Source organism: Erythranthe guttata, chromosome 5 (assembly GCF_056151865.1).
Source record: "Erythranthe guttata isolate IM_541 chromosome 5, IM_541, whole genome shotgun sequence".
Classification (NCBI taxonomy): Eukaryota; Viridiplantae; Streptophyta; class Magnoliopsida; order Lamiales; family Phrymaceae; genus Erythranthe; species Erythranthe guttata.
Window position 1 is genome coordinate 14,968,947 of NC_142537.1, and position 24,523 is coordinate 14,993,469.

Genomic DNA, 24,523 nt, shown 5'->3' on the forward strand with positions numbered 1-24,523 from the left:
TTCAAATATATAGATTAAGATTTAACAAATCGAATTTCTATCTTTATCTCTTATGATTTGAGATATATTGATGAAAAATAGGAGATTGATAATTGTTGAAAATTATAGTAAAAAAATTAGTAGAAAAAAATATTAAAAATAAATAATTACAGAAACACTATTAGGATGTTTTAGGGTTGTCCAACGTTTCTTTCTTCTCTATATAAGATCTGTATTTCTTAATAAATTGGAAACCTAAATTTACCTCAAATTTCTATATCTTTAATTTAAGAAACCTAAATAATATGGTAATTTTCATGAATAAAATTCTTAGGTCGGATATAACCATACTATCAGGTGCTGCCAAGCTCGTTTGCTTGACCCTCTGAACACCAGCTCTCCCATGTATATTCTTGAACCGACCCCATCTGCTAATCCAAAGGCCCAACCCAATTGTGAACGAATTATTTATAATGATCGGCCCAAATGAACAGAAATAAAGCCCAATAATATTATTTTGTTAATAGTAATCTTACTGTTTTGGATTGCAATATTACCGTCTCAAACAATAATATTGTTGTTAACACAGTAATATTACTGTGTTAATATTAATATTATTGTCTTAGTCTGCAATATTAACGTCTCAGACAGTAATATCTTTCGTTTTGGATGTTGAGAGCTTCGTTGATTCGAGATACCATTTCGTTGCAAATTGAGGGTCGCACCAACAGCTGTTGAATCTATAGTGGCCAATATAACTTAATAATTTAGAAGAATATGTAGTAGAACTATTTAGTTTGACGAATAACATCTCGGCTAATAATTAACTTTTCAGTTTCAACATCATATAATCTGTAGCCTTTCGTTTCGTCGCTATAGCCAATAAAAATACATTTGGTGCTTTTGTTATCAAATTTTATCCTTTTTCTCTGGAGGTATATGAGCATAACAAATGCAACCAAAAATTTTAAAACGACTTACGGACGGCTCGAAGCTTCAAATGGCGTTTGGTTCTTCACTGCTTTAGTAGGACAGCGATTTAGAACATAAACAGAAAATCTTGGGCAATTCTTTCTCCTTTAGCATTGACGTTGCCATATCAACAATTGTTCTATTTTTCCTCTCCGCAACACCATTTTGCTGCGGTGCTGTCAATTGCTTTCGAATGCCCTCATTCTTGCAATAACTCTCGAACTCATTGGAAGTATACTCGCCGCCTCGGTCACTTCTAATAAGCTTGATTCTCAGACCACTTTGGTTTTCAACAAGTGCTTTGAAAGCTTCAGACTTTTGCTTTAAGAAATACACCCAAGTCATTCTTGAGTAATCGTCGATGAACGTCAAGAAATACTTGTGGTCGTTGAAAGACGGAGTCCTCATTTGCCCACAAATATCTGTATCAATAAGCTCGAGAGGAGCTTTGGCTCTCCACGATCTTCCTTTTGGAAATGGCAGCCTAGCTTGCTTACCCATTATACATTCTTCACCATCTATCTCTATTTCCGGCAGCCCGTGGACCATGCCTTTTTGCATTAGAAGCTTTAATCCATGGAAATTTAGATGACAAAAACGTTTATGCCACAACCAGGAATCCTGCCAGACTTCATAATGAAATTCAATAGGAAAACTTCTTATGCCAAAAACGTGTGCGATGAATTGTTTATTCTTATCAAAAATCTTGCAGGCATTATCACCAAAATGGAGATGATAACCATTCTCGATCAATTGACCAACACTGAGCAAATTTTCTTCAATATCCGGAACAAATAGGACCTCATGAATGTACCTTTTTCCCCTTTTTGTTTCGATAGAAATAGTGCCCATTCCCTTAGCTTGAACAAGTGCACCGTTGCCCAGTCGGACTTTAGAACTGTTTTTATCCATACCGAGAAATATTTTCTCATTCCCTGTCATTTGAATTTTCTTCTAGAGCCGATTGGCAAGCATAGAACAAATTTGCCTCCTCAGTCTCTGTTTCTTTTGTAATATTTGACACGACAATCCTTTTTCAGATGACCAAATTTTTGACACCCATAGCATTGCGGTTGACCAAGATATCGACAATCTTGTGTATCATGGTTCGTTCTTTTGCATTTTCTGCAAAATAAATTTGAATCCTTGAAATGCGTACCTTTCTCGTATTTAGATTCCGTACTTGTGTTGTGCCAAGCATCTTTTCTTGGACCAGCCCGATCTTTCCTTAGATCAGCCCCTTTGCTGGAGTCGTTTTTCTTATGCAATCCAAACGACAACTTTGACTGGAAAGCACTTTCAAGAGTTGCCGCAGGGTTAGTGTAGACAGATCTTTCGTCTCTTCAATCACAGCCACCATATATATCATCGTACTTCTCCGGCAAACTGTTCATGACTCTTTCCACAATGGTCTGGCTTGATAAGTTTTCTCCAAGTGAATAAAGTTGATTCACTACTTCCGTGACTCTTGATGAATGGTTTCAGATACATTCATCTTTAAGTTCTCGAAATCCTTTCGAAGACTTTGGATATTAAAGGCAATTAGCTTGCTTTCACCTTGAAATTCTTGTTCTAAAATTTGCCAGGCAGCTCTAGCATTAGAAGCAACCATTATTCTCGGAAACATTGGTGCGGTTACTGCATTATGTAACTTTGACAGTGCTTTTGCATCGGCACGCAATACGCGTCTCATCAAGCCTTTTCTTTTCTGCATTTGACAGTTGGCTTGCATCTTGTGGCTCCTTGAATCCACTATCGACGACACTCCACAATCCCTCTGACATGAGATACGTTCTCATTTTAATTTTCCAAAAATCGTAATTTTCTCCCCCAAAAACTGGAATGAAAGAATGTGATGACTCTGCTGACATTTTTTTTTTTTAATGTTACTCCCCGTTCTTAGAAAAGAACCTCTCTCTTGATACCACTTTGTGGGTTTGCAAAGAAAGACAAACTTAGAAGAAAATATTTGACTCGAGTTGCTGCGGCAGAGCTCAAAACTAATCTTTTTATTTATCTCTAATTGGCTTTTCTCGTTCTACACATCACATAGCAAAATGCTTACATATATATACTTAACAAAAGAAAATTCTAGACTAGAAGAAGAAAAATGGACACATGCTAGATACATTTGAAAGATAGATTCATTTGACTGTAATTACTCCTTGATGTGTTATTCCAAGAGTCTAGTGCATTACTCCAACACATTAATGTGTATGTAAAATTCGAAACTTATATATCAAAACCTTGTAAACTTCGACGATGTAATATAAAGAATTTACCTTTAGAAGGTTAGCGAGGTCGAGGCAATATGCCTTTCTAGTTAAACTTAATGACTTTGGCAAAATGCTTGGTCAGGAATAGAGATGTGCCGATGAAGAAAATATCTGGGAAACCTATAAGGGGTGTCATCGTAATTATTCCTAAACTTCAAAACCGACAAATTTTGGCGAATATCACCAAAAATAGATAAACAATCATATTCTTAAAGCTATTCAGTTATTATTATCGGCTCGAACAATGTAGGACCTATGACTGTTCCATCTTCTATCGCGTCTTTTGAGCGCAGTTGTGCCTCGGTATTCCCGTCATAGTCATGGTTTCCCAATATAGTTAAACCTCTATAAATTAATTACTGTCGGGACTAGGGAAATTCTATTAATTTAACGAATTATTAAATTATCGACTTAATAAATTATTTAATCGAGGTTATTAATTTATCGACGTTATATTGTACTACATTAATAGACAAATAAAACATAGGGAGATAAATATTCAAAGATTTTAATTTTTCTATTATTGTGTTCATTGAAAAATGAATGTTATTTTGGAGGTACAGTAAAACCCCATAAATTAATAATCTCGTTTAAATAATAATTTCTCCTGGTCCCAACTCGATAAAAACGCATTAAATTATTAGTTCGATAATTTAGTTTTTCGTTAAATTATAGAGATTTAAGTGTAATTACTTGCATACCAAGGTCTTTGGAAGCTTTTTGCATATAGATTTTGGTAAATGATTCTGTAAAAGCAGAATCATTAACACCAGTTAGTCCGTCTTTGTAGAAGTAATCACCAGTTGACTCTACAAAGTCAATGCCTAGCTTTGCTCCTTCTCTCCCATCTGCATTCATTTCAAGAAAATTTAGTCCACATTTGTTCATATAACTAAATCTAGTGTTTTTTACATTTTACTCCTTGGGGTTATGTCTAATTACAATGTGACCCTGCAAAGTTTGAAAATTACCACAATGTTGGTTCGGTTAAAACATTAGTTAGGTTCTGTTTGGATCACGGAAAATGATATTAAAAAAGATGAAAGGACTAGGTGAAATAAATTTCATGTTTGGTTTGGAGTTAAAATACTAAGTAAATGATTTGGGGACAAGTGTGAAAGTATTTTGCGACGGAGACAAGGATAATACACAGGGCAGGCTCTAGCATGTTGGGGGCCCTAGGCGAAGCGAAAATATTGGGTCCCTATAATTAAAATATAATTTTTATTTTTTTATTGATGCGATGCATTAATTAATGCAAAAAAAATATAAAACAAAAATATTTTTTACCAAACTAAAATAGTAAATGAAATTATTCCTTATTGTAGGACCAGAAAATTTATATTAGCGCACAAGTAAATTCACAAGGTTGCGATTTTTTTTAAAATATTTACATAAAAAAATTCAAATTCATCAACAATATTTTTTTTAAATAATAGAATAAATAAAAAAATTGAAATTGATAAATTTTAATTCAATATTAGAAAAACGAGTGAAATATTAGTAACAAGTAGAAATTTTAGGGTGTTTATAGTATAATTATGTAATTAACTAACAAAAAAATATTTAGTTTTAGTAGTTTGGGTTTTTTCATCACATTAGGGTCGATCTTAGGATACTGGGGGCTGAACGAAGCAAAACTTGGGCCCTAATATTATATAGATAAGTTTTATTTTGTATAATTTTTTTTGTAAATTATCAAAGAAAAAGTGAAAACTGCAATAAAAATCAAATATGCCTACCCAAAAAAAAATAGTAGAAAAATCAATAAAAGGCAAAAAAATAAAGAAATATTTTAATATAGCACATTTTCACCTATTGAAGTCAGGTGAAAAAGAAGAGTGATAATGATTGAGGGATAATATTTAGGTTAAAGTAACCAAGGACCCTCATAATCAAATATACATGTATTACTAATTGTCTATTATATTAATTAATTGAGGGGCCTACAATAGATATAAAATTTATAATATAAAAAATTAATATCTATATTGTATACAGATTTTTTATATAATATATAATACGTATTAGTGTTAAAAAAAAAAAAGAAAAAGGAAAAAGTGTACAGGTGGCCCCCCACTTAATGTGGGGCCCTATGCAACTGCCTAATTGGCTTAGGGGTTGAGCCGGCCCTGATAATACATTTTGCTACAAAAACGAAGTGAGGAAAACTACTCTGTAATAAGTTTTCGTTTTTTTTTCAATTTCAATTCCATCCGTCTTAGAAGAAATGCAATTATCGGAGTAGTTCACTTCTACGGCATAGTCACAACAAAAATGTCTACTTAGATTAAAAAAAATTCCAAAAAAAAAAATCGATTTCGTGACCATTTTCCTTAGAACCAAACATACTAGCGATTTAAAAAAATATATATATTTTTCATTTTCCTTAAAATCAAAATCCATGAACCAAACAGAGCCTTATCATTTTTTTTTGTTTTTTTTTTTCTTGCGAGCATCAAATCTCGAGGGAGGTGTGGGAAATTTTTCGAACACTATACGGATCTAGGTGTAACTAGACCTAATTGTGGATATATGTAAGAGAAACTCATTTAACACAATAAAAATGTAACCTTTAGAGCGACAGCTGATTTATTGAAAGCTCCCTTTCTTTCCCAATCTCCGACAGCCAAAAACGTTATAGGCCCGTTAACCGAGTCCGTTGAACAATTTGCGTAAGTCTAGCTTCAATAGTTGCTTTCGTTAGACATACACAAACTACCAACAATGGCAGCAAAGTGATACAAAATTATGTATTTCTCAGCCATTATATTTTTTAATTTTCTGCTAATGTGATAGCTCTAGAGATGTCATATTTTCTATCTTTATATATTTGTTTTTTTATGGATTGGAAAAGGTTGTTATATTGTATAGGAATTTTACATTCAATGCTTGTTGATAAGGTTATTTGTATCAATATCTAACTTTTTGGTGCATAGATTGTGTAATATTTAAGCTCACCATTTCTTCTCGTGGAAAAAGAAATTTGAATACATGAACTTCATCCCATCTTTTTGTTTTTCCTCGTTACAATTTTAAATATGTACTTATTTAATTAATAATCTTTGGATTGTTCAATTTTCTTCTCTTCATTCTTGATAAAATCTTGTCATTCATATGATGCGATCTCTCGTGTATCATAAGATTTCTTTACGAAAGCGTAAGAAAAATCTTGTTTAATATTTCTCTTCATTATAAAACCCTAGCACAAAACGACTATTTAAAGATAATAAAACCCTAGAATCCTAATCTAACTAGAAAAGATAATTACCTAAACTAATAAAATACTTAATAATTCTCCTAACCTAAACACACGGCTATGTATATAATAAACCTAACAAACTATTCTAATTAATTAATAATAAAAATACTAACTATTTAATAATTAAACGATATATATTAATATATCGTATCAAACCACCCCTCTTGAAATGAACCTTGTCCTCAAGGTTCGAGTCAATTGGTCTCTCTCCTTTGCGTTTCCACCTATGTTTGACTTCATCGATTTGTTCATCGACTTGCTTCCGAATTAACTCCAAAAAACACGATGAAAAATCGAGCTCTTTAACACATGGTTCTTGCTGAACCCAATAAATTCTAAAGGCTACTTTTGCGAAAATACTCAATTTTTTTCCCGATAGATAAACTTTTTTAATTGTCTTTTCAGATTTTGTCTCCTCCAAACTGACCATCGGTTCTTCGTCTCCTTTCTTTTGAACACTATGGAAATCTCCCAATATCCATAGTAGCTCTTCGCTCTCCTCTCTGGTTAATTTCTCGTCTTCGTCCCACTTTATCTCAATTGACTCCGATTCTTCTTCTTTCGGCTCTTCGTCCCACTTTATCTCAGTGGAATTCGATTCTTCTTCTTCCGGCGAACTCACAAAAATTTGGTGTTCTTCGAAAAAGTCATCGTCGTCCTCTTCCTCTCCCTCCGACGATAGGCTCGGCAGCGGCGGTGGTTGTGATGGCCGTGGCGGTGACGGACAGCGGTCCCTTCGGCAGCGGTCCCTTCGGCTTTTGTGATGGCGTTGACGTCGTCCTTGACTTTGTTCGAGCAATTTCTGAAAATCGATCCGTAATTTCTCTACGGATTTTTCCAATCGCTCCAACCGTCTTGTTTCTGACATCATGATTTCACAAAGTTTTGATGTGATCTCAACTTTGCTCCAGCGTAGCTTTGATGTAATCGCTGCCTTGCTAACGAAGCGTTGGTGTTAATCGCAACTTCGCTCTGATACCAATTGATGCGATCTCTCGTGTATCATAAGATTTCTTTACGAAAGCGTAAGAAAAATCTTGTTTAATATTTCTCTTCATTATAAAACCCTAGCACAAAACGACTATTTAAAGATAATAAAACCCTAGAATCCTAATCTAACTAGAAAAGATAATTACCTAAACTAATAAAATACTTAATAATTCTCCTAACCTAAACACACGGCTATGTATATAATAAACCTAACAAACTATTCTAATTAATTAATAATAAAAATACTAACTATTTAATAATTAAACGATATATATTAATTTATCGTATCATCATAATAATCAGCAGTCTTGTAAATTATGTACACGGTGAAATACACCAAGTAATTTTACATAGTATATCTACACTTAATCACGGATGTATAGAGAGTAAGTAATGGTCTATACACATGATTATGTTTGTGCTTTGTTCACGTGTTCACATCGATATGGATTCTTGATTTTTTTTGTTTTATCATTCATGATAAAATCTTCTCACTCATAACAACCAGCGGTCTTGTAGATGCTACACATGGTGGAATACACGAAACAAATTTGTTCTGTTTATTGACACATAATCACCCACATATACGTGGATGTATATTGAGTGAGTAGTTGTCTATACACGTGCATTATGGTTTTTGATTGTTCATGTGTTCACATTGATATGGATACTTGATTTTTTTTTTTCTTTCTTATTCTTGATAAAATCTTGTCATTCATAACAATCAGCGGTCTTTTAGATTCTACACACGATGAAATGCACCAAGTAATTTTGTATTGTATATCTAGACATAATCACACACATATATGTGGATGTATATAGAGTGGGTAGTTTTCTATACACGTGATTATATTTTTGGAATGTTCATGTATTCACATTTATATGGATACTTGATTTTGTTTGTTTGTTTTTTCTTCTCATTCTTGATAAAGTCTTGTCATTTATAAAACTAGTGGTTTTGTAGATGCTAAACATGGTGAAATACACTAAATAATTTTACACTATATAGCTACACATAAGCACACACATACATGTGGATGTGTACAGAGTGAGTAAATATGTATACTCATGATTCTATGAAGTTCACCTAGTGTAGCTTCTAGCGAACAATAACCACACAAATTATATTGTCTCGCCATCAAAATATTTGTGATTATATAGTTGTTAATCTCATTTGATTAATGATTTTAAAAGCTACAACCTAAATCTACACAGAATCGGTTACACCGAATAATTTTGCACTGTACATCAACACACAATCACACACATATACATGTGGATGTGTACAAATTGAGGATGTTCACCTAGTGTAGCTTCTAACAACAATAACCAAACAAATTATATTGTCTCAATATGAAAATCTTTGTGATTATGTAGTTGTTAATATCATTTTATTAATGACTTTAAAAGCAACAAACCTAAATCTTGCTATCATCTCTTATCACTAAAGAGCAACAAGAAAAACATTAACACTTAATAATCTTCATTAATCACAAAAAAACAACAAGATCACTTGTTACATTATGGTTTAACCATGGTGTTAATTTTATATATAGGTTTTCCCGAAACATCGTAAAATGCTATCTTCGCCTTTTCATACGTAATCTCCACAGACATGAAACCTTGACCATCATAATAGAAGTGTGTGTTGTCATTGTGATTTTTGTAGTGAATGTTATTTTTCCATGTCTTTGAGCCTCCCCCGCTCGTCAAGAAATGCATCGATCTGCATTAAAAAAAAAACACTCGGTACATTGACGAATAAAATATCGAAATCTTCATTTTTATTAATGTTTTATTAAATTTGAAAAAATAGCAAGCGCGTAATTAGTACCCGTCTTGATTGCTCAGATGCTCCAAGCAGTGGTCGTGCCCGTTTATGTATATCTTCACCTTGTTTCCCTGAAAAAAGTTTCAAAAAAAATATATAAATTGAGTATTGTATAGTTTTTATAAACATTTAATTTATTATAAGTTTGTTATTCTAGTGAAGAATATATATATATATATATATATATATATATGTGTGTGTGTGTATTTTTTAAAATTAATGAACAATGAACACAGTAGAATATTTTATATGTGTATTCTTCTCAATAGAGGTATGGGTATACATAATAACAAGCTAAACAAGGAAACCTAATCGAATCAATTCCAAAATTACATTCTAATCAAATCTCATAATTATGGTACCCATATATTAATATCTAATCATATCCCATAATTATGGTACTAATATATCTTAACACCCCCCTCAAACTCAAGTTGGGTCAACACGGACCGAAACGAAGGTGTTGAACCTACTGGTGAATGCACTTTAGTAAAAAGATCAACAGTCTGAGCAGCAGAACTTTGACGAACAAAAGTTCCTTGACAAATAAAATAGGACATAAAAATAATTCTCTAGAACTCCCCCTCAAATTAGAGGAGTATGCAATAGACAACTCGATAAATCACGATCACAAATAGAGAATTTGACCATTCTCTTCTCGAACAAAGGACAAGGCTGCCACCAAGGGCAGAGGAAAAGGCTGCCAACGAGAGCATATGGTAATGCTGCCAATCAAGCGCAACAAGGATGCCAACAACGGCAGATGACAAGACTGCCAATGAGGCAGATGACTAGGCTGCTAACAAGGATAGATGACAAGACTGCTAATGAGGCAGATGACAAGGCTGCCAACAAGGACATATGACAAGACTGCCAACGAGGCAGATGACAAGGCTGCCAACAACGACGGATGAAAAACTACAAACAAGGCAGATGACAAGGCTACCAACCACGGCAGATGACAAGACTGCCAACAAGATAGATGACAAGGCTGTCAACAACGACAGATGATAAGACTACCAACAAGGCAGATGACAAGGCTGCCAACAACGACAGAGGAAAAGACTGCCAACAATGGCAGAGGCGGATTTGCAGTAGCATATCAAGCAAAAACATTTTGTAGACAGAAAAAGTGGAATAAAATCACCAAGAAATACCAATCTAACGGAAATAGCAGATTACCAACCACATGAAGATTCGCTAGGGGCGGCAAAATGACGGAGAAAAAGACACCGAAAAAATGAAGGCCGAACCAGGGCTCACGCGACGGCGCGTGAGTTAACAGCAGCGGAAGATGGTGGTCGTGAGGCTCACACGCGCAGTTTTTCAGCAACGAAAAGGGCGGGAGGTGCAGATCGGAGACCGACGAAGTGAATGGAAGGGGTGGTGAGAAGAGAGGTGGCTGAGAGTACGCATTTTCGAGAGAGAAGGTTTTGGAGAGAAGGAAAAAAACCTAGGATTTTATCCCGACTCTGATACCATGTTAAAATTAATGAACAATGAACACAATAGAATATTTTATATGTGTATTCTTCTCAATAGAGGTATGGGTACTTATACACAAAATAATAAGCTAAACAAGGAAACCTAATCGAATCAATTCCAAAATTACATTCTAATCAAATCTCATAATTATGGTACCCATATATATTAATATCTAATCATATCACATAATTATGGTACTAATATATCTTTATATATATATATATATATATATATATATATATATATATATATATATATATATATATATATATATACCTCAAGAATTGGGAGAAGGTGAGTAACAATTTCTTCAGTGTCACCATGCGATCCGATGCTTTTCATCGTGCGGTGGCCCACAACAATTTTCCAGGGAGCCTTCGATTTTTTCAGCGCCTAATCTAGGTTCTATTACATAAAAAAATATCCGAGAATTTTTACGAACATTTTGTTTTCTTTCGATTAAAAGGAAACATAAAATGGTGCTGCATAAATAAATAAAGCTTACTTTCAAAAGGTAAGACATATATTTGCCTCTTGGCAATACATCTTTCCAATCAAACCTCTGTTTCTTTGGATTTTCAAAGTACTTGTCCACAAACGGAGTCGTATCGATGAACACAATATCGAGAATTCCTAGCCATTAATTAAAATTCGTAAAATTTATTAGTGCGTTAAAGAAATATCGAGTTTGATATATATATATATATATATATATATATATATATATATATATATATATATATATATATATATATATATATATATAACCAACTCTCATTAGGAGAGTTGGTACCTAGCCTTACCATTAGGGTAAAAGGTCTAGGGTTCGAGTCCCCCTCCCCTACTTCCCCTTGTAATGACTTGAATTACTAAAAAAAAAATATATATATATGTATATCTTATATATAAAAGAAAGAAACGCTAGGGCAACCCTAAGAAACCCTAATGTCATATTTGTAATTTTTTTTCAATTTTTATCTAATTTTTATCTCCTTAATATTATTTTAAATATTATTTTCGAATTTTATCATATTTTTATCCCCTAAATATTATTTTAAATATTATTTTTTATTTTTATCAGATTTTTGTCTCCTAAATATTATTTTTTATTTTTATCAAATTTTTATCTCCTAAATATTATTATAAATAATATTTTTTTTAATTTTATCAATTTTATATCTCCTAACTATAATTTTAAATATAATTTTCAACATATTTGTAATTTTTTTTTCAATTTTTATCAAATTTTTATCTCCTTAATATTAGTTTTAATATTATTTTCGAATTTTATCATATTTGTATCCCCTAAATATTATTTTAAATATTATTTTTTATTTTTATCAGATTTTTGTCTCCTAAATATTATTTTTTATTTTTATCAATTTTTTATCTCCTAAATATTATTATAAATAATATTTTTTTAATTTAATCAATTTTATATCTCCTAACTATAATTTTAAATATAATTTTCAACTTTTAGCAGATTTTTATCTCCTAAATATTATTTTCAAAAATTTTCAAAGTTATATCTCCTAAATAATCTTTTAAATATTTTTTTCGACTTTTACCATGTTTTTATTAGTTTTTTATATCCTAAATATTAATTTTGTTTTTTATCAGATTATTTTCTCCTAAATATTATTTTCGATTTTTATCAAATTTTTATCTCCTAAATATTATTTTAAATAATAATTTTGATTTTAAGCATATTTTATCTCCTAAATATTATTCTAATTATTATTTTCATATTTTATCAACTTTTATCTCATTAACATTATTTGAAATGTTATTTTCGATTTTTATAAAAGTTTTATCTTCTAACTATTATTTTAAATTTTATTTTCGATTTTTATCTCCTAAATATTATTTTTTGATTTTTTTATCAAATTTTTATCTCCTAAATATTATTTTAAATATTATTATCGATTTTCATCAAATTCTCCTAGATATTATTTATAATAATCTGATTTTCGATTTTTACAGAAAATGGTAAATAAATCTGATTTTCATCCCTAGCGAATTTTGTGACATCGTTTTACAGAATGTCTGCAACATTTGAATTTTATTTCTTCCCTACCTAAGGCTTCTTCTTTTGGTAACCCGACTTTAGATTTTGTTTTTTATCTTCTTCATCCTATTGACTGTGTGGCAATTAGTTTACAGCTTTTTCCATCATGGCTTATAGGTAATTTCATTTTGTTAAATTATATGTTTCATTAATTTATACCAAAGTTTTCAAATTTTATGTATAACAATTATTTTGTTTTATATGTTATTGGACATGTTATTGAATGGATGATTTGAGAGAATTAACTTAAAATGGGCGGAGCCACAAGCTATTGGAAGTCGACCTTCAAGACTTATTGTTTGTATGCGATATTTAATTTATTGTTTATATTTGTTTTTGTTTCTTAATTTTCCAATTGTTAATTCCAGTGGCAAAACAGCCTTAAAATGAGGCAGTGGAGAAGGGCTTAGTTCCGATGCAAGATGTATAGATGGCATTTTATGTTGTCGATAGTTTAGTTTTGATTATGTTAACTAAGTTATTAAATCTAATTACTTTTAAGCTCAACATGATAGCATAGTTGATGATTTTTTTCCTGGTTCAAATTTTCAATCTACTGGTATTAATTAGCTGATTCAATTCATTTGGAAAATTATTCAACAGTAAAGTTATTTCCTTTTTTCTGTATGCAGTATACTTAATAATGTTCCAGTATAATAGAATTTTGATGATACGATAAATCAATGGTTTGTTTATATTCTTACAACATCAAAACAATGCAATTTGTTGTCCCGTGCATCGCACGGGTACAATTACTAGTATATATATATATATATATATATATATATATATATATATATATATATATATATATATATATATATATATGTGTGTGTGTGTGTGTCTGTGTGTGTGGGGCTATTTGACAAACACCCCTCATTGAATTTTGACTTCATTATAAATCCATTTTATTAAGGGTAAATAGCATTAAACCACCTAAACTTTTTAAGTTTTTGCGGATCACCACCTGAACAATTTTTTTTTGCACGAGTTCACCTGTACTCAATTAATTGTGCCACTTTGCCATTTTATGCCCGTTTTTAGGTCAAAATGACCGGTTCTGAACACACACGCGTTGCACATGCGAACTCCAAGGATATTGTTGTCTTTTCCTTGTAAAAAACCTAATTACTTCAATTTTCCCTCAATTTCCCTGTTATTTCCATTATTTTCCCTCCAATTTTCTCTTTTTTATCTCCTTTATTTCTTTAATTTGTCTCTCATTCTCCCCTTTCATTCATTTCTCTATTCCGCAAAGAACATTGTATTTCCTCTCTTCTTATTCTTTTCTTTGGCGGTGCTATAGTTACCTATCGCCACCCTCTGTCGATGCCGCCTCACTCCTCAGGAGGAACCAACAAAGGATTAGCCTACGACGGTGGCTGCTGCAACAACCATCAGCCCAAGCACCCCCGGTGGTAGTTCCCAATCGCCGGCCCCCGACGACGCTGCCTCACTCCATAGGAGAAACCGAAAGAGGATTAGCATGCGGCTGCTGCAACAACCACCACCAACCCAACCACTGTCGCACCGGAGAAAGCAAACACGAAGGTAATAAGCCTATCGTTGCTCTAATCACAATCCCCACACTGCTTCACCCAATTCCGCCCCTTCACCACTTGAATTTGGCAGCAAGTCCATCCCTTCATGACTTGAATTTAACGGCAAGTTCATCCCCTGCATATGACGCCGTTTCAATTTCTGTTTTTGGGTGGATAGGTGTATGGGTGGGTTTTGGTAGGGGGTAGGGTCTGAAAGTGCTTTTGTTTTGGGTTGAATTATTTTATGAAAAAATATCCAACAATAATTTATTTTCTCATTTCTTCTGATTACCAAATCGAACTAAAGGAATTGAAATTACTTTGATTTCATTTTTTTCTGAACCAAACAGCCATGTGATTTTGGAAATACTGTGATTTCATTTTTCCTAACAAAAGATAAAGGGTGGATGATATAAAATGTGTGAGAATATGTGAATGTTAATGGGAATTGGAGCTGAGTATTTTAGGAATGGAAAAGACATGAATATCCTTGTATTTGTCATGTGAAACGCACGTGGGGCGAGTACCGGTCATTTTGACCTGCAAACTGGTAAAAAAGGGCAAAGTGACATAATTAATTGAGTACAGATGAATTACTGCAAATTTTTTTTATTCAGGCGGTGACGTGCAAAAACTGAAAAAGTTCAGGTAGTTTAATGCTATTTACCCTTTTATTAATTGGTATTTGACATAAGTCCATTTGATTCAAATTACCCTAAATGCCCCTATTATACTCTCTCTCCAAAATAACTCCTCACAAATCTCACTCTCACGTTATTTCAGTTTTTTTCCCATGAAATATATGTTTTTTTTTTAATTTTAATTTTAAAACAAAATATTACTTTTATTTTATTTCAGTTTTTCACCAAGTTTAAAAAATATGGTTTTTAACCCCAATTTTATTATTATTTAAAAAAAATCTGTTTTTTTTTAATCTTTTTCACGAGGGTTACGAAAATTAAAATTCATCGAAAACTATTACAAATTTATCGAAAACCACTGTAAAATTATCGTAAAATTCACCATAAAATTAACGTAATCCACTTTAATATTAATATAACCCACAACAAACTTATAGAAATCCACTAAAAACATACGTAATCCACTACTAACACAACTAAAAAACTAACAAAAAAATTAAAAAATATAAATTCAATATTCGAAAATCCAATCTTCACGAAGAAGTGCAGGACCAGTACACCACCACCAACAAGGCCGACGAGGATCACTAAATCAATCTGGACAAGAGAAAAAATAATTAGCAAATGAAAACCAATTTCCAAAAGCAAACCTTGGTGTCACACCATCGTTGGTGGGAACAGAAATCCGGGAAGCTTTCGTAAAAAAATCTTTCCAACCTACTAATATTGCATAAATCTGTTGAAACGAAAAATGAATGAGGGAACAACAATGAAAACCACTCTGTGTAAACAACTATATAAACATGAAAACCATTCTATATAAACTGCTATATAAACATGAAAACAACTCTGTATAACAACTATATAAACATGAAAACCACTCTGTATAAACATGAAAACCACTTTGTATAAACAACTATATAAACATGAAAACCACTTTGTATAAACAAATATATAAACATGAAAACCACTTTGTATAAACAACTATATAAACATGAAAACCACTATATATAAACAACTATATAAACATGAAAACCACTATGCATACTTATCGAAATTCATTATAAATATTAGTGAATTTTAAAGGATTCGCATATACCAAACTATATATCGATATTTAAAATTGAAATTAGATCATACATAACTATTAAGATTTAATGCTTGAAAACCACTATTGAATTAATTATTTTTTTCAGAAAACTAAACATACTTATTTTTCATCATCATACGAAATAAACAAAGCACATATTCATGGAGAAAAGATAACGACAACCCCATTTAACTACTATAATACATAATGATCCTCGTCTCCCATCTATAAACAAATAAAATAGCATAAAATTTTCATTAAAAACCAATCTTTACTAGACCAAAAATCATCAGATTCGACATGAAAGGATACAATCTTGTTGGTGATAGAAATACTAGAGTTTTGAGACAAAACCAAGCATTCATGGATCAAATCGACATAAACAATATTAGGGAATCCCATAAAATATTTACCTGATACAAGAAATTCGAATTGAAGGAAAATAATTATACTCAAAATTAAAGAATATAATTCTAAGTTTCGTACGAACATTCCCAATTATCGAAGAAAATAAATTACCCAATTAAAAGTTGAAAGGCTCCGAAAAAACAATTAAAAAAAATAAACAAGGAGGGGAGATTGAAAGGCTCCGACTAGGAAGATTGAGATCGCCGCCCTAGAGGATGAAGGAACCGTAGTGCTGTCGTGGTGGATGACGAGGAGACAGACGGAGACGGTCTTTTGAGCGGTGAAGATGGGGGAGGCGGTGGAGTGGGAGCTCTAACCCTCGGTAAAGGAATCGATATTTGGGGAAAGAGATCGATAATGTGGAGAAGAGAGGGGACGACGGCTATTGTTGAAAAGAGAGAGAGAAGAGAAATATGTAGAAAAAATAAAAGGTTGAGAACATAGATTGTATAGTGTTAGGTGGAGGGTATAAAGGTGAATTAAATTATTTATGATTAATTAAAAGATATTTTGGATTTATCTTAAAAAGGAAAAAATAAATTGGACCTCTCTTAATTGGACAATGCATACGAGGGGTTTGTGAAATAATCCATATATATATATATATATATATATATATATATATATATATATATATATATATATATATATATATATATATATATATATATATATATATATATATATATATATATATATATATATATATAACTGTTTCAACAATGAAGTTTCTCATACAATGCCACCGGGTTATTGATTTTTCTAAGTGCCGGGCTTAACTGAGCTCCGGTGCTCCCCATATAATCGTGATTTCCCAACACTTCTCGTTTTGCGCGCATAAGAAAAAAAATTGAATTGAAAATTATAATTAGTTTTACAAAGAAAGAAAGCATAGGTGATTAATTCGTTTAGAATGCATGAGATTAAGATTGAGAAAATTATTACCAATGTACCATGGAATTTGAAGGCTTTTGGCTCTGTAAATGTTGGTAAACGATTTTTTAAAAATCGGATCGTTTACGCTTTTTAATCCAGTATAGTAGAAGTTATCACCGGTCGAGATCACAAAATCGATTCCCAACTTCTTTCCAATCTCTCCCATCTGCAAAACATATGTGACATGCATATTATAAATCATCAATATTATATAAAATTAATGATAAATAACAATAATTAAAAATCGACCTGAGTAGCAACTTTAGATTGATTGAAATTTCCACCTCTTCCCCAATCTCCCACCACGAGAAACGAAACCGAACCCCCGTTTTTTATGCTAGCATGTTCGATTCTTGGGAATTGTGCCAAATTTCTTGCTATGTGTAGACATATACAAGTTATCAACAAAGACCATTTCAAGATGGAACTACTGCAAAAGTTATAAGCCATTTATGCAATTCTTTAATAAGAACTGCAGAGAAATCAAGTATTTATAAGCATGCCATAAAAATTAAATAAATAGATAAATAAATAAATCACGAATGTAGTACATTTACGGTTCACTTAAAGCGAATCGCAATAAATTCAAAAAAATCAAGAAAGCGATGGATTAATCGACTTTTCTAGCAAAAATACGACACGATATGCGACTATCTCAGTTGCCCTTTTTTGCTGTTGAGCCAAATTTGGGATAAGGGAAGATGTGTGGTGCAACACGATTTCCAGATAGAACTAATTAATATAACAGATAAATGTAACAGTAAATAAATGAAATATCTCCCTCTTTGATTTGATGATCTACAAATTTTAGTCAAAAAAGAATTAGGAAAATAGAAAAGTGAAAAAAAGGGATATTCGCATTTAGATCCATGCAATGTACGTAGATTTTGCAGATTGAGATTCAGAACATTGTAAAATCTTATTGCTGATAGAGACAGCATTTCACTCATGGAGTACATAACATTAAGGGATAATTACAGTTTTGGTCCCCCAAGTTTGCACAATTTTCACTTTTGGTCCCTATTTACCGCCGTCAACAAAATACACACTAATGTTGTCACATTTCAACTCATTGAGTCCCTCCGTCTGTCTGACCGTCAAGACGTAACGGTCAACTGTTGAATTAGGGCTAAATTTGGGAATTTTTATTGAGAAAATTGCACTCAGACCATGTATTCTTTTGAAATATTCTAAAAACCCCTAAAATTTTATTCCACCTTTAATTTTAACCCCAATTTCATCATTTAATAAGTTTTGACAAACGACCCCAAGTTTTACAACAATTGCCACTGACCGTTGACCGGCGTTGATTTTTTATTTTTTTTCGACATTGACTTTTTTCTTAATATTGTTTTTGACGCCGTTCAACGACATTGGATTGTCGGTTAACAATGTTGACTTTTTTATTTTTCTTGATTTTTTTTGAACTTTTTCTGGTGACTTTTGTTCCCATCAACACAATATTATTATTGTATAACACAACAATAATACTATATTAATATCTAGTATCGTAATATTAAAAATTACAAACTTCTAACAAAGTTTTTATTTAAAATTTTGGGGCCAAAAGAAAATTTTAAAAATTCTAAAAATCCATAATTTCTTCCTCTCAAATTTCTCTTCGTGGAACCGCCAGTGCGTCCCAAATTTCTTCCCAAAGAAAAATATATGAAGAAGATGAATTAGGCACATGCGGAGTAATTTGGAAATGAGATAACCACTCTAGTACAACGGGTTTTGGGGCTAACACAGGCCGTTAGTTTTTATCTTTTTTTTGTCATAAAATTTTATGTCGTTGAGCTACGTTGACTTTTTCCTTTTTTTATTTTTACTTGAACTTTTTTTATGATATTATTTTTCCCGCCGGTTATCAGCTTTGACTTTATTTTTTTAAATTATAGTTTTCCATTACTCAACAATTTAAATAAATAAAAAAGTCAACGCTATTAACCCGCATTCAACATCGGTCAACAACAACAAAAATAAATCAATCGTAAAAAGAGTCAACCGAGTTAAAAAGAAAGTCAACGTCGGATTAACCGATTTTGAAAAATCGAGGTCATTGGTTAATTGATGAAATTGGGGTTAAAATGTGGTTGGATAAAATTTTAGGCGTTTTTAGAATATTTTGAAAGAATATTGGGGTCTTATAGCAATTTTTTTAAAGACAAACTCCAAATTCAACTATTGACCGTTACTTCTTGACGGTCAAACAGACGGAGGGACTCAATGTGTTAAAACGTGAGAACATTAGTGTGTATTTTGTTGACAGCGGTAAATGGAGGGCCGAATGTGAAAAAACGTGCATACTTGGGGGACCAAAACTGTAATTATCCCTAACATTAATTATCAATTTATAATTTTATATGCATTTTGTTAGGGGAAAATACAGTTTATGTCCCTCAAGTTTGTATCAATTTAACATTTGGTCTCTTATGTTCCAGAAATTCAACATTGTAATTCATTTCCATCAATACTCCATTAGTGCTAACGGAATCAAGTGTGTACCCATCACTGCGTTAACTGACGGACTAACGGTAAATTGACAGAAATGTTAGAAAACGTTAAATTATTGAAACATGAGAGGCCCAAATGTGTTTTTTTGAACATGGACAACTAAAAATGTAATCAGTGCAAACTTGAGGGTTAAAAACTATAATTTCCCATTTTGTTATGCTATATTATATATATTTTACTTTTGATGGGTCTTGTTAGACATGGCTACGGGCCGGGTTTGACCCGGACCCGCCCCGGAGACCGCCCCGCCCCGCCCCCGCCCCGGCCCGTTGACCATGGACCCGGACCCGAAAAAATATGGGTCAGTTTTGGGTCCCGATATTTTGGACCGGACACCCGACGGGTCCACCCGGCGGGTGGACCCGAGGACCCGAACCGAGTACCCGTCGGGTCCACCCGAATAAAAGAATATTGTTTTTACAATTTTTTAAAATGCAACGGCTATAAACCGGACCCAGCCCGAGAATTCAATTTTTTTTTTTTTAATTACAACGGCTAGAATTTCGGGTCCACCCGAACCCGACACGGACCCGACTCGGACCCGGTCCCGGTCCGAAAATTCAATTTTTTTTAATTACAACGGCTAAAAACTCGGGTTTACCCGGACCCGACCCGAAAATTCAATTTTTTTTTATTTTATTTCAACGACTATAAACTCGGGTCCACCCGGACCTGGTTGGTCGAATTTAACTTTTAAATTTTTTTTACCACATTTTTTACCTATAAATACCCCTCATCCTCCACTAATTTTCTCACCAATTCACTCACAATTCTCTCAATTCTCAAATCTCAAGAGTTTTCTATTTTCGGTTAAATTTGCAAGCATTCTCTACTCTCTTTCCGGTTTTCAATTTTCGTTTCTGTGTTCGTTACTCCAAAAAAAATGTCTTCAAGTGGTAATCGTGGAACGGGAAAAGAAGTAATCCCTCCCGAATTGGAGTGGGATTGTTCCGATGATTGGCAACACCAATCCATTCCCAAACTCGAATCTCACACTATCGATTTTCAAAATGTACTTGATAGTAGAGATGATGAGCCGACCGAGGTACCACTTCCTAGCCAACCGACCGGAGTGCCACCTAGGCCAAGGCGATCAAGGGCTCTAGGCCATCTCCTACGCCATCTTCTACGCCGTCTCAATCATCATTCGGTGGAGGATCCCAAATGAATGATACGGGAACAAAATCTGAAATGTTTCGTGTCCATTTTATTATAGCGGTTATGGGGGACGGGAGCATTCAAGCGTTTTGCAATAATTGCAAGGTATTTATTTTTGCAAGTTTTTTATTTTATAATTGTCTATTTAATTTAGCAAGTGTATTAATAGTTTTTTTTTAATTTAATATATAGGGTGCACCTAAATCATACGCGTGGAAAAAGGGCGATGGGCATGGGACCTTTCGTAAGCACTTGATTAGCAAACATCCGACGGAATTCGGTCGTGACCAAACTCAAACACAAATAAGATTTAATTCTTCACAGGAAGGTACCGATTCCCAACTTTTTAAATTTTCAAAAATTGTAGAAAGAGAAGAATGGGCTAGAGTTATTTCATTAGCATCACTTTCATTTAGTTTTGCTGATAATGATTGTCTTATAGATCGGTTTAAAAAAATGTATGGGCCTAGATGTTCTCGTCAACCAAAAACTACAACTACTCGAACTACAAAAAAATTGGTTTCTCGACTTAAACTTGAATTAGTACAAGAATTTCTTATGCAAGACGACAAAGTTTCTATTTGTTCTGATATTTGGAGTGATCATTGGGGTCGTCATGACTATATGGGTGTAACATGTCATTGGATTAATCGAGCATGGAAACTTGAAAAAAAAATAATTGGTTTTCCTGTTATGAATACTTGTCATACTGCATCTGAAATTGCACAATCACTTAGCTATGTGTTAGATTCATATTTATTAACTGAAAAAGTTTTTTCAATTTCATTCAATAACGCAAGTGGCAATACAACTTCTATCCCTCATCTTGTAGATGCATGTGCATGTGGGGGAATTTTTTTTCATATTAGGTGCATATGTCATATTTTGAATTTATGTGTGCAAGATGGTTTACGAATGTTATCAACGCATATTACTAAAATTAGAGCATGTATTCAATGCATATGGCGACACAAGTCGGTTACCAGACAATGGTGGGAGTTTTGTCAAACCCGCCACATGCATCAAGTTAGATTTAACCGAGATACTCCAACTCATTGGAACTCAACATATAGACTTTTAAAACAATTTTTTTCATATAAAGAATTAATATGTCAATTTTTTTCAAACTTAATTCCCTCAGGCTGGAATTTATAGTTTACCCTCTGAATGGGATACATGCTTGAAAATTTGTAATGTTTTAAGCATTTTTTTTCCGAAAGTTCTGATTTATTATCTGGTACTTATTATCCTACTACTCATTTAGTTGTTTATCAGTTATGCAATATTGCCGGTGTTATTAACGAAGCTATGCAAATTGAAATCTTAGTTCTTTGTCTGAATGAAATTAAGAAAAAATTATGTAAATAATATATGAATATTCCTGAACTATATTTGGTTGCTACAATTTTAGATCCTAGACTTAGGCTTGATCTATTGCTTGATATACGACAAATATATTACGAGAATTTGTCTAAGAATATATCATTGATTGATTGCCCTCCACTTCCTAACGTACCTACTCTTGTTAGCACTTCGACTGCATTATTAAATTAACTTTATGATGAATATGCTACTATATCTGGAACATCTAATGTTCCAAATAACAATCCTGCTTCAACATCGGATACATCTACTATGTCAAAAAGTTTTATTTGGGTGTGTGTAATTTGAAATGGGATCGAACAAAATTTGGACAGAAGTTTGACATGAAAAATGTAGTCGAGGTAAGAACTAGGTTCTTTCTCCTTAAGACAAATTTGCACCGTGCAGTGCTCTCGGTTTACGGCAATCGTCTCCCAAGATACAACGACTATTTCAGTTCCAACAAAGCAGCACAACAATTATTGGAACACGGCAAACGAAACAACGTTTAGGACTTTATAAGACACGAAGAAAAAGACTTGGTAATGCAACAATATGCAATGAGATGTTATGATGAGAAGTGAATTCAATTAATGTATTGAATTCCATGTGAATAATGTATGTTATTCAAATGGTGGATTTTGGAATCTATTTATAGATTTTCAAAGGTTATGACCACAAGTCACGACTCTTAGGAAAATAATTTCATGAAAGGTATCACACCTTTTCTCATTAACTACACACCTATTCAATTTAATAAGTGTTTAAACACCTCCATCTTTATCAATGTGGCATTTCACTTTCTTTATTTTCCATTTTATTATATTAAGTGATTTTATTAATTTCTCATTCATTTAATTTTGAGAAACTAAATTTAATCCACTTAAATAATCAACCAAAATTGAGTCTAACACTCAAAATTTCCAACAATCCCCACATGAATGAATTTAATGCATGCAGACACATTCAAAGTCCAAGCGATTTGTTATTGCATCGGAAGAGGTAGCTTATGGCTTTGAACCTTCCTTAGTAAAATGTTGTCGGATTTACTTGTTGCTTAGTGAACGCGGTGTCTTGAACTAATCAACTTTTATGTAAACCAAGACAACAACACTTACACAATAACATCTCTAACGTCTTTTGTTCTCACGTTGTGTCCATTTTGGCCTTGGACCAATTCTTGGATTCATAAGTGTTTCATGAAAACGGCCCTATACTTCACACTTACATAGGTGATCTCCCATAAAGAATACCATGTTGTATTCCACCTTAAAAGGTCATAGAAATCATTAAAAGTCACTAGACTTAACCTCACCACATTCGACGTGTAGCATTTGGATTTTAGGGAATGGTAGGAATTAATTCCAAATGCTCGGCTTGAATTTTCATAACTTAGTTGTCCCATTGAACCAAGATCTTGGGATCTCCAATCTACAAGGTTGGGTTACCATCATGGATTTTTGTTTGAGTTGTGGGTTTATAGACCCATTCCCATCACTAACTAGCACATTTGATCTCTATTGATTCCTTCGTCAAGGATCAATCAAATTATCTCTTGACTTCGTAAAGTCAACGTTTATAATTTCTCTAGAGATCAATTGCCAAATGGTGTTACATCTACGATCGAGACTTTACCATTTTACATATTATTTTGTGCCTTTTTGTATAGCCAACTGACTACTACAATTATTTTCAAGCACCAACTAAGTCCATCACATAATGTCCTCTAGAAAATTATGGAATTATCCAACATTTTTCTTTAACTTCCAAGTTATAACTCGAACTCAGTAGTGAATCGAGTTATACCACTTTATTTTGAGGAATACCAAGATTTATGGACTTAGTATCTTAGTAGCACATATCCAATTCGTATGAATTTACTTTTCAAGTACAATTGGATATCTTCTATATTGTCATTTACGTGTAAGGCGAATCTTGCATTTCCAAGAACCCTTATTTAACCATCCACTTACTACTTATAAAATTACCTATTTACTTGACTTGCTT

General features: G+C 32.7%; 1 pseudogene across 1 annotated transcript; it reads right to left on the bottom strand.

Moving 5' to 3' along the window:
- Window positions 1-8,812: 8,812 nt before the first annotated feature.
- Window positions 8,813-17,937, bottom strand: LOC105958564 (purple acid phosphatase 3-like; annotated as a pseudogene). Its single transcript, XR_016031136.1, has 8 exons — window positions 17,729-17,937; window positions 17,489-17,645; window positions 17,256-17,363; window position 16,861; window positions 11,301-11,428; window positions 11,072-11,200; window positions 9,314-9,381; window positions 8,813-9,205 (listed from the first exon to the last, which is right to left on the bottom strand). The product of XR_016031136.1 is annotated as a purple acid phosphatase 3-like (transcript).
- Window positions 17,938-24,523: the final 6,586 nt, after the last annotated feature.